Source organism: Peromyscus leucopus, chromosome 3 (genome assembly GCF_004664715.2).
Source record: "Peromyscus leucopus breed LL Stock chromosome 3, UCI_PerLeu_2.1, whole genome shotgun sequence".
Taxonomy (NCBI): domain Eukaryota; kingdom Metazoa; phylum Chordata; class Mammalia; order Rodentia; family Cricetidae; genus Peromyscus; species Peromyscus leucopus.
The window spans coordinates 108,549,595-108,565,018 of NC_051065.1; the positions used below are offsets into that span (position 1 = coordinate 108,549,595).

The 15,424-nt window shown below is 42.3% G+C and overlaps 1 protein-coding gene across 2 annotated transcripts in view; it reads right to left on the reverse strand.

The window, feature by feature from the left end:
• Prickle2 (prickle planar cell polarity protein 2) overlaps positions 1–15,424 on the reverse strand; it is a 342,866-nt gene that overhangs the window by 219,541 nt on the left and 107,901 nt on the right. The window lies entirely within an intron of this gene.

The following is a 15,424-nucleotide window of genomic DNA, read 5'->3' on the forward strand; positions in this document are numbered from 1 at the left end:
TTTTACATACCAACCACAGATTCCTCTCTCCTCTCTCTTCCCACTTCCTCCCCATCCCCTCCTCCAATAGGGTAAGTTCCTCCATGGTTTAAGTTCCTCCCCTTCGGCTTAAATGAAGGATAGTTTCCTTAACTTAGAAGCTGTTCTCAGTCAAGACCATACAGAACTCCAAGTACTTAAGTCAAAAGTGTTTGCTACTAGAACCTGTGAAGCCCACACACAACTCAATACATTGACAAAGGCGTTTCTCCAAAGGAGAAACAAGAATAGCCAATAAGTATATGAAAATGCTCAGTATGATTGGCCAGTAGGGAAATGTCAATCAAAACCACACGAAATGCCACTTTTCATCAGTTAGAATAGCTCTAATCAAAGGACAGGAGATAGCAAGTGTTTATGAAAATAAGGAAAACTCAGAACCTTCTCTAGTGTTCAGGGGATGGGAAACGGTGCAGCTGCCCTGGAAAGGAATTGGACAGTTCCTGCAAAGTTATCTCATAGTACTCACTGATTCCACTCCTAACCCGGTCTGCAGGAGAAGTGAAAACCCATGACCACTCAAAACCTCGAAGGCCCATGTTCACAGCAGCATTTATGCCTAACAGCAGAAGGTCCCTTGGCTGTGTTGGATGCATACAGGGGGAAATTATTTGGCTTCAGCCACAAAAAGAAATGATGTATTAATCTGTGCAATCACATAGGTGAAATTGAACATGCTGAGGGAAAGTAGCCAATTATGAAAGGCTACAAGCTGTGCATTAACAATCTATGGAGACCAAAATAAAGCAATGGATGTGGGCTGTAAGGAAATAGGAGAATGGACAGCAGCTGCTAACAGGTACACAGCATCTCTGTGAGACAAAGAGAATGTTCTAAAATTAAGCTTTGGGGTTTCACAACCTTGCAAATATGTTTAAAACATAGAACTTATACTCCATGGGTGGATTTTATGCTATGTGAATTCATTGTCTCAATAAAGGCATCTTAAATATACACGCACATACATATGTGCACTTGTGCACACACCAAAAACTATTTACAATGTTTGCTCTGATCTTTGCCTTTTACAGTAAGCACTTTCTTCCTATCCACTATAACTTGGAGATAAGTTGCAATTTTTTTCTTCCAGTTTCCTGCTGTTGACCCCGGCTTAATACACAGACACATCCATCCATCCATCCATACATACATACATACATACAGACAGACAGAAGACACACACACTCAGGGTGGGAGGGAGGGAGAGAGGGAGAAAGAGAGAGAACAATTTGCCTCCCCCCAGCATCAGTCAGCACCAAGACACTTTGAGTTCCTTCCTCCCACACAGGGAACATAAGCACAAAGCTCTGACTAATCAACCGGTACCAAGTTGTCCCTGGGCAATGATCACACTTCCAGGAGCAGACTGGAAGCTGCTCTCTGAGGAAGCTGGTTTCAGGAGCATCTGCTTCTTTAGATAAATTGGGAATTGCAAAATGAAGAGAGCATCCATGTATTCAAAGGGACATACAATGCATTGTGCACTGTAGAGGAGGAGGAGGGATGAGGCAGGCGGGCAGAGAAAAGACATGCGCAGATGAGGGTGGAGTATCCACATGGTACTCTGGCTTGTCCAGCATGCTGGTGTGTCCTGAAAGCGGTATAGCTTTCTGATTTCCTCAGGGCAAGTACTCCTTCCACTTGGCTCGGGTGAGACTGATCTCTGCTCTAACAGAGCAGGCTTTGAACAAAACACATTGCCTTCCTCAGTGGGGAAGCCTTGTCCCCCTTATTTGAAGACTTTGCTAGAAGGGCCTCCCCACAAAGAAGCGATAGTTCAACTAACAGGCCACCTGACTAACTGTAGATTTTAGACTTGTCAGCCTCCACAACTGTACCAGATGTTTCTTTAAAACACATCTCTTTCCATAAATATGGCTCCAGCCTCTTAGTAGTTTCTGAGAGCCCTAATACACAGCTGGATGATGATCCTAGAATAACCACTGGCCTTTAGAGCTTTAGGTGGGAAGAATACATGTGTTTGCATTCCTTCACCCAACTTTACCTCTATCTTCAACAAAAGTCCACCCTACTACCTATCAGATTCTGTGTGAATCCTCTATTTCCATAGCTTACCCCACATCTAATACACTCTTCACTCTTCATATCTTACAGGTAACAAAAGGTTAAGTGACTTGCCCAAGGCCCAAAACGCTGGTAAGTGGGAGATACAAGTCTCCCCATCCTTCCCAAAGACTTCAAACAGCCATCTTCTGGAAGGAAATGGCTGGGGATGCTCTATTCTAAAAGAAGTGAAAGCAGTAAGTTTAAAGTTAGTTACCCAGAGAAATATGAGTCTCCACCTCCCCTTTCATAACACGACCTCCAATCAGGATCCGTCCATAACTTAGGTGTCTGCTGGGAGGGGGTGCTAGTCGCTGTGTCATAGGTCCACATTCATTTCAGCACCTGCAGAACAAGTTCTCAGCTCAATGCCCCGCAGCTGATCTAGCTGATGGTTCTAAGTTAACAGGTTCACCCCTCTAAACAACTTCTCAACTGATCTTCAACCAGGCTTCTGCTGTGCAGTCCAGACCAAGCTGCTGGTTACCATTCCCCTTGGAGGGCTAAACAGAGACTTCACGGGATTGTCTAGGCAGAATAGTAGCCATCAGCATCCTTTCTTCTTAGGACAGTAAGAGCCATCCTTGTGTCTAACATTTTTTTTTTTAATTTATTTTATGTGCATTGGTGTGATGGTGTCAGAGCCCCTGGAACTAGAATTACAGACAGTTGTGAGCTGCCATGTGGGTGCTGGGAATTGAACCCGGGTCCTCTGGAAGAGCAGCCAGTGCTCTTAACTCCTGAGCCATCTTTCCAGCCCCTGTGTCTAACATTTAGGTTTCACCTCTATTACATATGCCATGTTGGGGCTCATGACAGGGCATGACGTTTTGCTGTGATTTCTCTAAACTGAAAGCCTTTGGACAATTCTCTTCTCTGATTAAAGACTCATCTCCTAGGAGGAATTTAGTCCACCAGAATCCCTTCAGCACTGAAGACTGAAGCCTATCCAAAGACTAAAAGGTAGCATCCTGTCCAGAGAGTATAGCACTACTTGTCACCTGCTCTTCTGAGGGCTGAGACTAGGAGATTTTATGTAATTTTTAATGGACACTTGACTGTACATACTTTGGGGTCACCATGTAACATTTCAACATATATACAGAAGTATAATCTATAGGGATATCACATACCCTCAATACTCATTGGTTCTTTGCGTCCGGAACACACAAATCCCCGTTAGCTGTTGCCAAGCGTGTAGTCCCACTAAGCTATTGAGCATTTGTCTGCATAAGAGACCCACCTATTTTCCTTCCACCATTGACTTCCCTTAACTTGGTCCTCCACCCGGAAGCTCTAACCACCAATTTCTTTCTACATTCAAGTCAGTATATAAGCTTCAATCATCCATCCTTGTCTTGTAGTTCGTGAGACTCTCATGCATATACATGTCCCCCATTTGCATGCCTTTTCTTGTGTTCGTCTATTTTCAGTTTATTCTAGACTCTCAACTTGTCAGACCTTTAGAGAACAGTGAGAGGCTGCTGCCTCCACCAGATCAGCAGAGCTCCTGGAAGATCACAAATTGATCCCATGTTTAATTCATTTATTCGCTTCCTGTTTTATGAAAAGAATCTACCTGAACACAAGTTTTATAGAATGTCCAAATGTGAAAAATCACTTTTATTCATCTTAAGTAGAATTAATACATTTAACACACCGTTCAATTTTACTCAAGACCATCTTAAATATCATCCCGTGGGAATTCTTTGAAAGGCCCGTTAGGGGAGACAGCTCAGTGGTTAAGTGCTGGCTGTGTAAGCATATGGACTTAGTTTGGATCCCCAGCATCCATATAAAAGCCAGGCACAGCCTGCATCTATAGCCCTGGTGCTGGGGGTAAGGGTGGGGGTTGGAATGAGTATAGATACACCCTAGAGACTCACTGGCCAGCATGCTAGCCAAAATGTCAAGCTTCAGAACCAGTGAGAGATTATGTCTCAAAAAATAAAGTGCAGAGTGATAGAAGTCGTCACCAGGTGTCAACATCTGGACTTGACATGCACACATCCAGGCAAGCATACGTGAGCATGCGTGTAAGCATACACACACACCATACATAAATAAATAAGTCAATAAATAGCCTATTAGCATTGGTTTGGACTTTTCTTAAGTTGGTCAAAGACTTGTTTGTTGTGTATTTTAATTGAATGCAGAATTTTATAACTAAAACCATCTTCCTTTCCATGTAAAACCTTCTCAATACCACTTGAAATCATTTGCAAACTACTAAGGTAAATGGTCCATGTGTTGAGAACATAGATGAGCAGGAAACTCTGAAGTTTAACACTGGTTTTTGTTTCCACTGTCTGTTCTTTACCAGGTGTGTAGATGAAGACAAATTACTTAGCCTCTCTGAATCTCTGTCCTCTCATCTATGAAGGGAACACAGTGATATTACCTTTGCTCAGGTAGTTATTGTTTGGATAGGAAATGTTCCCCTGAACTTGTTGGTTGAAGGCTAGGTCATGAACGCAATGCCTAGAGGTGGGGCTTTGGGAAATGGATTGTATTCTATGAACTCCAACCTTTAAAGCCATGGCTCTCAGCCTCCCTAATGGTGAGACCCTTTAATACAGTTTCTCGTGGTGTGGTGACCCCCAACCATAAAATTATTTTTGTTGCTACTTCATAACTATAATTTTGCTACAGTTATGAATTGCAATGTAAACATTTTTGGAGACAGAGGTTTGCCAGAGGGGTCACGACCCCTCAATAGGCTGAGAAACGGCGCTTTAAACTAATGAATTAATGCACTGACAGATCCATAACTTGATAGCATTTTTGAAAGGCGGTAGAAAATAGGAGATGGGAGCACATTAGAGGAAGTAGGTTACTGGGGGTGTGTCTTTCAATGTCTCTCTTGTGGATGGATGGCTCCTGCCTCTCCCTCCCCCCTCTTTCTGGTTGCCATGATGTGAGAAGCTATCCTCTACTATGATGTATCTGCCTTGTGTCTAGCCTAAAGGTAGTGAAGCCGAACAGTTTCGAGCTCTCAAACCATGAACCTGACCCCCTTCTTCCCCCCACCCTTGACTCTTGTCACAATGACAATACAGTAGGACAGAGGTCCTGGCAACCAGAAGAGGATCCGGTGTGCTCTGGACCCAGCTGACCACTGCTGTGCATGCAGCTGGCACATGACAGGTTACCACTCTTCAATGGGAGACTGTGGACACAGGCACTGGTGCGCACCGGGGAGGACAGCCCCTTAACGGAGGGAGGAGTGTAATGTCCAAACAGAGACCCAGTGTCGTTTCCATCCGACAGAGGCTGTGCTTGTTCAGATAACGACATCACCAGCGCACACCCTCTGGTTGGCTCTTTATACAGCACCCTCTCCTTCAAGCCTCATAATCTCAGGAGGCGGCCCTAACGTTCCTTGGCTATAAAAGAACAGATGGGGTCACTGTGAGGTTGGGCACACTGTGTAGTAAGAAAGTGTGACAAAACTCGCTTCACAGAATGTCAGGCCTCTGTAAGCAGTCGGGATAGGGAGCAGGTCTCATACTCTAGGGAGAATTAGATTTATTTGGAGGTTTCCCTAAAACTTGCTTCATAGGACCAAGATTTACATTCTTTCTAGTCTAGAATTTTCTAGTCATCTCTCCTAATAGAAGCCAAAAGCACGCACGGTCTTTTACATGATGCGCTCCAGATTTATGTGCTGGTCACTAATTCACTATCTTTATACTGCCACGTTTTTGTGCAATTCAAACAAAGAAGAGGCAAGTTAACAAGCTAAAATTAACCCCTGGGCATTCAGTTTGTGTTTCTTTGCTTTATGGATCCAGGACGTTTTTAACACATTTATATAACTATGTTTATTTGGCACATGTTATGGCCAGGCTCCATCTGGGAACCAGGCATACAAAATGAGTTCAAGACATATGAGAAGGGCTATCATGGATGTTACATTTGCACTGAGAGAATGGACAGGTGAAAAGGCCTTGTGCTATACTCAGCTCTCAAGAGGAGGTCACAGAGAAGAAGGTTTGATGGTTCAGTGTCAAGTGCCCTGTAAGGAGGAAGGGCAAGGGTAATAGGCCCCACTCTTACAGGAGAAGTCGATAGGAAAAGCAGGGTGGGGGAGGGGGAGGCTGCAGAGATGGATCAGTTGCTAAGGTACTTTCTATACAAGCATGCGGTTCCATAGTCAGATCCCAGCACCCACGTAAAAGCTAGGCAATCTAACCCCAGAGATGGGAGTGAGTCGGGAGGAAGACAGGCAGATACATAGAGTTCACCGCCCATATATCTACTTCTAGCTGAATTAGTAAGCTTCATGTTCAGTGAGAGATCCTGTCTCTCAAAAAAAAAAAAAATGAGTGGAGAATGGTTGAGGATGACACATGACATTGACCTCTAGCTTCCATGTGCATGCATGCATGCATATGTGCACACATTTGAACACATACAAAGACATACATGAAGGAGGAGGAGTTCAGCAGGGCTCCATCTAACACCCCTCAGGCCATAGAAGGCAGAATGACACCACTGGATTCCTCGCCAACCAGTTCCATGACATCACCCTACCTCCCATGGACTAGTTACTTCATCCCCAAGTGTGGAAGGCCAAACCACCAGTATTTTTCAGTCTGCCTCTGTGGGTGGAAATCTAGCTTTAATTGTCTAATTGCTACTCTGGCAACGGCTGCTACAGATTCATTTTAGAACTCGGCACAGGTGTGCTCCGTGGCTGATGCTCTATTTTCAAGGACGAAAGGAAGGAATTAGAGGGCCCGATGTCTTCTGCTTCAAGAGTTAAGATGAAGTTATTTTCTTCCCCCAATCAACTCGTGTTATCGTATTTCAATTTTCCAGAGTGTCTTATCATAAATTAAACTGGGTTGCCAAATCCCACAGCAACAAAAATGAAAAGGTAGTTGGGAAGAGGAGAAGAAAAAGGGTTGGAATTCATTAAAGACAAATGTCTCCATGTCCTTGAAACAGTCATTACATAAAAAAAATCTGGATGTGATGGTGATAATGAAAATGATGATGATGATGAAGAGAAAAATGAAGATTTCAACGATGATAAGAAAAATAGAAATGAAGCTGGATGTCGTCCTCACATTTCAAAGACCAAGGCAAGAGGAGTGTCTCACATTCAATACTACCCTAAACTACAGAGTGAGATGTCGTGTCACCACCACCCCAAAAGAAAAGTGATGCTGATGACCAGGAAGATGACGATGATGATGATGGCCAAGCCTGCACTTATACACATCCACTTACTTAAGCCATAGTATTTTAGTCTAAGGCAGGCAAGCAGCCTCAGCCCTATTTTACGTTTCAAAAACAGATCTAAAAAAATTCTGTGCATTTCTTAAAATAGTTACTGATTTGAGCAGCTAATTAATTCAACTTCAATAAGAGTTTTTTTTTCCTTTTTAAATACTTAGAAGATGGCTATGCTGACTTTAACATGTATTTGAATTACATTCAAGGCAACATTAAAGGGGTGAGCTGGAGCCAGCAGGAGGTGCTTCTGTAAACTTGGTATGTCATGCAATGAAAAGAGAGGGAGGAAGGGAGGGGGAGAGAGGAGGGAGGGGGAGAAAGGGGGAGAAGGGGAGAAAGGGAGAGAGGGAGAGAGAGATGGGGGGTGGGAAGAGGAAGAGAGGGAGGTGGGAGAGAGAGAAATTATACTTGAGCTGTAGAAAAGAAAAAGCATTCTTTTTATTTAGCCTTCAGCATTATTTTCCAAATGAAGATTCACAATAGCAGGTAGATTAGTTACACCAAGGTAGATTTAATTATCCTTATTTTTGGACAAGGGAACCAAAACTGGAAATATAAACAATTTGCTCAATTTTGAACAAATAATAAACAGAAGAGGGAAGGTGGGGATCTGATTCTGTGTCCGATCTCCAAGCTCCTCCACTTCCCTAGGGCCAAGGATCTAAACACTCACAATAGTTTAAGAAACCTATCTTTGTTTGTGTTGTGGAAAACATAGTGCTTTTTATAAACAGTGTTTAAAAAAAATTCTGTTCTGTTTTGTTTCAAAAAGGATGTTACTATGTAGCCCTGGCTGACCTGGAACTCACTATGTAGACCAGGCTGTCTTATAACTCATAGAGATCTGCCTGCCTCTGCCTTCCAAATGTTGGGATTAAGGGCATGTGACTCGACTACCCAGCTACAAAATATTCTTATCAAAGACACTCAATAATTGTTTTGGATCAGTATTCAAAATAAGAACATCAGAGACCTTTTGCATTTGTTCTTCAGATTCCAGTACTCGGTTGGGGAGAGGTATACAGGAACAGAACATTACCACAGAGAGGCATTTTAAGCTATAACTGTGATCCACCAGCTTAAGCTTGCCTTACGGAGCAGGCACCAGGAACTCGGCTTAAAATGCAGCCTTTCTTCCACCTCCATGATGCTCTAGTGGTACCCAGAAACACGAGTCTAATTAATTCTCTCATTATTCAATTACGGGTGGATCTCAAGAAAATTCTATACTTAACAGGTCCTGGAGACCAGGGAATGGGGAGCCAAGAATCTAGCACTTTGGTATTATACATTGTGATCCAGTATTAACTCCTTCAACCCTGCTGGATTTCTGTGTATGGAAAGGAACTGTCCTTCTTGGATATCTCATTCTGCATCCTTTTGAGACTGACTGCACTTCCTTTGTATTCAGAACATCTGGATGAGCAACACTATCTTGAGCTGTTGGGCTACTATGGCAGCTATTATACACCAAGACTGTCTTGGCAAGGTAGGAACTGGAGAACACTACCAGACAAATACTTCAAGGCCTATTACAGAATTTGGAGGACTCTGTTAAGGTCACAAATTATCCCTGGAGGATAGAGTCACTGGAAATAACCAGAGTTTAGTTTTTTTTCCTTGGCAACTGTATGTCTCTAAGAAGACAGTACAAAGTGAAGGCTGGTTATCAGAGGAGAGTGCCTATACACACAGACACACACAGACACACACAGAGACACACACACACACACACACACACTCACACTCAATTTACAAACAACAGTCCCTGGAAACTGGTGAATTGGGGAAGATCTTCCAGAGTTTTGCCTTCTTTCCTTTGAGGGTACAGTTACAAACATCATGTGTGCATTAGAACAACTGTAGGCTTTAATAAAGACATATGCTGAATTCTTGGACTCTATTATTTATTAAAAGGGACAAGGGTGGGGCTTCCAGCATGAGTCCTTTTCAGAACTTTCCCTAGGTAAATCCATGACAGAAGTGTAATGACTGCTGTATTTTTTGCTTTTCTTGCTGCTATGACAAAATACCCAACAAAAAGAACATGCAGAATGAAGGGTTCATTATGTCTCCCAGTTTTAGAATGGACACAGTCCATTATAGTGGCAAGAGCATGATGTGGCTTGTCACATTGCCTTCATAAACAGGAAGCAGATAGCAGACAGAAAGCAGGGCCAGGATATAAGATCTCAAAGCTCAGTATCACTGGGTATGTCTTTTACATCATACATTTAAACCCTAACTGCCATCTCTAAGGATCTTCCCATGAAGCTTACTATGCTAGCATTGGAAAGTACAGATTCTTCCCAGCCCCAGAACAACTTATGTATAACCTGAAGTCTAGTGCATTAGTAGCCAAAGAAGAGCAAGTGACAATATTACAGTTTAGCTTAAACTTTTACATAAAGCTTAAGAAGTTAAACTGTGAAGTTGTTTAATGCATGACTTAATATTAGGGCCCTCATGCTGTTGGAGAGCCATGGTCATACCTCCTAGGTGGCACTGACAGCCCCCAAAGAGAAAAGTGTCATGTGTGGGATAGGTGGCAATGTTGATATCCAAGATTAGATTTGAATGTACTCTGGTAGTTTGAAAGAAAATGGCCCCCAAAGGGAGTGGCACTATTAGGAGGTATGGCCTTGTTGAAGTAGTTATGGCCTTGTTGGAGGAAGCGTGTTGTCATGGAGGCAGGGTATGAGGTCTCGTAAATGCTCCAGCTTTGCTCAGTGTGATACTTAGTCTACTTCCTGTTGCCTGCAAGATATAGGACTCTCAGTCACTTCTCCAGCAAGTCTGCCTGCATGCCACTACGTCCCACCATGATGATAATGGACTGAACCTCTGGAATGTAAGCCACCCCAATTAAATGTTTTTCCTATAAGAGTTGCCGTGGTTGTGGTATTTCTTCACAGCAACAGGAACCCCAACTAAGATGTGTACCATGACTGAATATTACTGAACTTATTAGGCAAAGGAGATTCATGGATTTGAAGATATCACTGAATCTTTACAAATGACCTAAATAGATTGCTACTCAAAAAAAAAAAAATCCATGGAGTATGTCTTAGTTAGGGTTTCTATTATTGTAAAGAGACATCATGACCATGACAACTCTTATAAGGAAAATGTGGTTGAGGTTGTGGCTTACAATTTCAGAGGTTCAGTCCATTATCATCATGGTGGGACATGGTGACATGCTGGCAGACATGGTGCTGGAGAGGTAGCTGAGCGTTCTACATCTTGCAGGCAATAGGAAGTGGACTATCTCACTGGGAGTGGCTTAAGCATATATGAGACTTCAAAGCCTGCCTCTACAGTGATACTCTTCTTCCAACAGGACCAAACCTACTCTAACAAGGTCATACTGTTGTTGGATATTTGTATACTGTGTGAAGATGTATTACTGTGATTGGTGTAATAAAAAGCTGAATGGCCAATAGCTGGGCAGGAGGTATAGGTGTAATTTCTGGGCAGAGAGAGAACTCCAAGAAGAAGAAAGGTGGAGTGGCCAGCCAGACCTGGAGAGGAAATAGAAGATGCCAAGATGGAAGAGAGGTAATGAAATGTGACAGAATGTAGATTAATATAAATGGGTTATTTAATTTATAAGAGTTAGTTGAGACAAGCCTAAGCTAAAGGCCAACCTTTCATAATTCATAATAAGTCTCCATGTCCTTATTTGCAGGCTGGCGGTTACAATGAAAAAGTAATACTACACCACACCTCCTAACAGTGCCACTCCCTTTAGGGGCCATTTTCTTTCAAACCATCAAATTCTACTCCCTGGCCCCCAAAAGTTTATAACAATATTGTAACACAAAATGCATTCAGTCCAACTTCAAAAGTCCCCATAGTCTATAACAGTGTCAACAATGTTTAAAACTCCAAAGTTCAAAGTCTCTTTTGAGATTCATGCAATCTCTTAACTGTAATCCCCTGTAAAATTAAAATAAAAAAGCAGATCACATACTTCCCACATATTATGGCACAGGATATACATTACCATTCCAAAATGCAGGGAAGGGAGAATAGTCAGGAAATATTGGACCAAAGTAAGACTAAAAACCAGCTGGGCAAACTCCAAACTCTGCATCTCTATGTCTGATGTCAAAATGCTCTTCAGATCTTCAATTCCTTTTAGCTTTGTCGACTGCAACACACTTCTTTCTCTTTAGCTCCCTGTTAGCAGCTTTTCTTGGCAGGTATTCCATGTCTCTAGCATCTCCAACATCTTGGGGTGTCCAAGGCAATCCAGGTTTCAACTTCACAGCTTTGCACAATGGCCTTTCTAGGCCTTCATTCAGGGACAACCCTGACACCTGCCTGGACTTAGCAGCTTTCCTTAGCCACAGCTATAGGCAAAATCTATAGCTCCTTTCTTCTATCCTTAACTCCAGAACCATGTGGCTGAAGCTGCCAAGTTCTGCTGCTTGCTGTGGCTGGGAACATCACCCCTCATTCAATAACATCCTCACCATCTTTCTGTTTTCCATGACTTCCTTCACTGCCTAAGTTTGCTGTCCTTGAACTTGTTCTATAGATCAGGCTGGCCTCAAACTCAGAGATCCACCAGCCTTTGCCTTCCTAGTGCTGGGATTAACAGTGTGCCCCACCACACCTGGCTCTAAGCTTTTCTTTAGTTTCTTTTCACAAGTTGGAAACTTAGCTGGGTGTGATCTTGCCCTGAGGTCACCACTCCATTTAATTCATTTATCTCCTTAAACAGAAGATTTAACTCTGTTCTACTTCCTGGTGTCCTTTTCTCAATCTGTATATATTTTATATTTGTCCTTGCTCAGCTTGCTTCTTCTCATTATAAATCTTCATCAGATATAATACTAATAACCACACAACAGAGTCTATATTGGGCTGCTTTGAGATTCCCTCTTCTGATGGAATTAATCAAAAACTCTTCACTTTAGCCTCAGACTCTTCAGACAAGGGCAAAAAGCAGTCACATTCTTCACCAAAATATCACAAGAATGATCTCTAGGCCACAATATTAATATTCTTTTCCTCTGTAACCTCTTGAGCAAGACCCCCACATTTCATCAAATCACACTCAGCAACACTGTCTTCCATGCTCCTACTAGTATTACCCATTAAGCAGTGCTTAAAGCATTCCACTGCTTTCCTAACCCAAAGTACCAAAGTCCAAATTCCTCCAAACAAAAACATGGTCTGGCCTATCACAGTAATACCCCTGTCCCTTGTACCAACTTCTATCTTTGGGTTTCTATTGCTGTGAAAAGACACCATGACCACAGCAACTCTTATAAAGGAAAACCATTTAATTGAGGTGGTGGCTTACTTTTTCAGAGGTTCAGTCCATTATCATCATGGTGGGACATAGTGGCATGCAGGCAGACATGGTGCTGGAGAGGTAGCTGAGGTTGTACCTCTTGCAGGCAACAGGAAGTGGTCTGTCTCATTGAGTGTGGTTTAAGCATATATGAGACCTCAAACCCCACCTCCACAGTGACACACTTCCTCCAACAAGATTACACCTACTCCCACAAGGCCACACCTCCTAATATTGCTACTCCCTTTGGGGGTCATTTTCTTTCAAACCACCAAAGAGTATAACTGTAATTACGCAAGTTATGAAAACAAAACAAAAAAAAAAAAAGATCAGGTGGATGCATGTCCTACATCTGAAATAGACTCTAGACTATTGTACTATAAAGTAAAAACAGTAAAAAGTAGTCATGATAATTTGATTTTAAAAATAAAAAATCAAGATGACTATTTAAAGTATGGATTTTTACATTTACTGTGAACCATTTACACAAAGGACAAACTTTGCTGCTTCAGGCCTCAAACCACCATGCACATAATCAATGCACGTGATAGTCGAGGACCAGCACATCCAGGTTCAAAGTCTGTCGGTGATTGGTCACTGCACAGCCAGTACTCATTTCACTTTCAGATAGCAAACTGTTCGCTGTGTTGCCTCCTCATCTGCCACGGAAACAATATTTGACCTTTTCAAAAATTGAGTGAAGTGGCCACCAAAATTGGAAATGCAGTCCCAAACCAAAAGGCAATAACTGTGGGAGTGAAATTCAAATAGAATGCAAATGGAATTATAGAAGAAAGAGCTGACCACAGAGTCAAGAAAACCCAGTTACACTGTCAGAGGAATTTAATACACACTGCCTTGTCCATATAAAACAGGAAAGTGGTTTTGACAGAAAGGATGAATTTGTCCCAGCGGAAGTGACAAATGAAAAGCTCCACATTAAGCAATCTCTCAGAGTATTTCGAGATACCAAAAGCCTAAGTGTAACATATTAGACACTGATGCACTAACTTAAGTGGAATATGGCAACTGGTCAAGCCATAGAAAACACACTTTATGCTGTAGTCATAGGGCAGAAAGAGATTAGCAAAATCTCTTCTTGATAAGATTTTATAAGGAAATGCAGTATTTTACCTTTCCATGTTTCTTATTTTAATTTGAAGAGCACTAGGCAAATATTAGCTTTACCATTATTCTTATTTCCTTATGCAAGTATAACCAACAATAAGAGTTTTTAATGGTTTGCAAAATATTTTAAAGGTCACATTACAATTAAAATTTCTCTCACTGCTTATTAAGATTGCTCTGTAAAATTCTGGCTTTCATGGTTATGTTCTCAGTCTCACCCTGCTGTGCAAAGCAAGTGCCACTTGATTTAGATAATTATACTATACATGCATCATTTATTGATAAGTAAATACGCACTGATTGGCAGTCTATGTTCAAATATTTTCTCCTGAGAGGGTACAATTACAAAGGTATGGAGGGGCTGGGGAGACCGCTCAGCAGTTAAGAGCATTTGTGGTTCTTGCAGTGCTCCTGGGTTCGGTTCCCAACACCCACATGGTGGCTCACAACCACCTATAACTCCAGTTCCAGGAATGTAATACTCTCTTCTGATCTCCATGTGCACCAGGCACTCACACAGAGCACATACATGCATGCAAAACACTCATGAACATAAAATAAATACTTATTTTTAAGAAAAAAAAGTGTATGGAGGGACTGTACCAGGGGAGCATCAGAGGCTGAGTTTGGATTCCCTGCTATGTAAAGCCAGACACAGTAGCATATGTCTGTAATCCTCATATTCCCATGGCAGGATGGGAGGCAGGGACAGGAGAGCTCCAGAAGCTTAAGGGCCTGCTAGCTGGTATATACAGCACCAAACATCAAGAGACCTTGTAAGGATGTTCTCTGATCACTACATACACACACACACACACACACACACACACACACACACACAAAACCTCTGTGCAGTTGGTCTTCTGTTATATAAGAAAGCAAACACCTCAATCATTGGTCAAGAATATACACCCCCCACAGGCAAATCTGATGAAGGCAATTCCTCAGCTGAGTTTCCTCTTCCTAGGGGACTTTGTCTCAAGCTTACAAAAAACTATCTAGCACACATATGAATGAACCCTGAAAACAATGCTACATTTTGAAAGAAGCCAGTGAAATCGACCAAGTACTATTCCATTTATACAAAATGTCCAGGACAGTCAAATACACAAAGGCAGAAAACAGACCAGGGATCACCAAGAGCCCAGAGGATGGTGGGAGGGGAAGGGAGATGGTGGCTGCCAAGGGATGAAGGATCCCTTTTCATCTTTCTACAGATGAAGAACAACATCTTCAAACAGTGATGATACTTAAATGATCCTGCTTAAAGTCTATGAACTGTCCACTGTATAATGATGACTTTTAAAGTCTGTGAACTCCATCTCAATAAAGGTGCTGAGGACCCCCTCCCATAATCTCCCTACTTTGAGGGCCGTTATGGTGACTCAAGCCAAAGTTTGGGGGTTTATTTTTGTCCCCGTCCCACTTGTATATCTGTCTCCCACTGCAGAGTGAAATACGGGGTTTGCTTTGTTTCGCAGGAATGAGTAGGCTGATGGCCACGTGGCAGTGATGTCCCTCCAGGAAGTTCACGAGGCCCAGAGCTACCAGCTTACAAACGAGCTTTGCTTTGTCTTTTCCAAACTCTCCATGGAGTAGTGTCTGCCTTGAGAGTCCTCTCTGAGGAGATGGAAATACTCACAG